This window comes from Pteropus medius, unplaced genomic scaffold (genome assembly GCF_902729225.1).
Source record: "Pteropus medius unplaced genomic scaffold, Ma_sr-lr_union100, whole genome shotgun sequence".
Classification (NCBI taxonomy): Eukaryota; Metazoa; Chordata; class Mammalia; order Chiroptera; family Pteropodidae; genus Pteropus; species Pteropus medius.
In genome coordinates, this window is record NW_024351546.1 from 2,761,567 (window position 1) to 2,762,484 (window position 918).

A 918-nucleotide genomic window follows, 5' to 3' on the forward strand; every position below is an offset into this window, starting at 1 on the left:
CCTCCCTTCCCTTCCCTTCCTTTGCCATGGAACATCTTCAAGAAAAAGCGGAATCCTAACTTTCACTGGGGACTCCCCATTCCTTTGTCTCTAGCCATACATGTAGAAGGAACTGAGCCCACCTCCACCAGGAGTGGTCTCTAATTGAACAAGGCTGATAAGTGTAAGACCACAGCCCTATCTGCATACATGCAGGGACAGACACACCCTCACCAACCCCAGCCAAGGATGGAGCATCAAGAGATGTGTGTTGATCCTCACAGAATAAGGAATCTCTTTTCTCTCTTCCACAGGCACTCCCAGACAAGCCCTCATTCTCCCGTTGTATGTGACTCTGTCGATGCAGCCATTCGGAGCACTGCCAGCCTTAGGCTAGGGCCAACCCTTGGGGAACAGAGTGGTGAGGACCTGGGCGGGTCTTCCAGGGGAATGAACCAGACTCACTCCTCTCTTGCTCACACTTTCCATTCAGAGAAGTGTGCCAGAGCCTCAGTGCTCTACAGGCCTCCTTCTGCACCCCTGTGGCTTTGCCTGAGTCTTTCTCTAGCCACAGGGCATGTTTATGTAAGAGTGCAATAGTCCCAAACTGGCAGCAATTGATGCACTTAGGAGCAGGCTTTATACATGACAAACAGGAGCTGGTGACTCAATATCCAAGCTTATTTGCCCCTCAAAAGGGCCACGACTGAGGCACATGCTCCGTATTGTTTTCCAGATGTCCCCAGTGGAATGGAGGCCTAGTTGCCCACAGTAGCCACTTGCTCATTAGCACCCCCTAAACTGGCTTCTTTCCCTGCCTCTCTCACAATGCTTCCTGGGCATCAACAGCACCTGTTATGCAGCTGTCCCATAGACAGGTATGACAGACCACAGAGCTTTCACCTGCCTGAGAAAGGACAGCCTGAAGCTCTGCTTAAG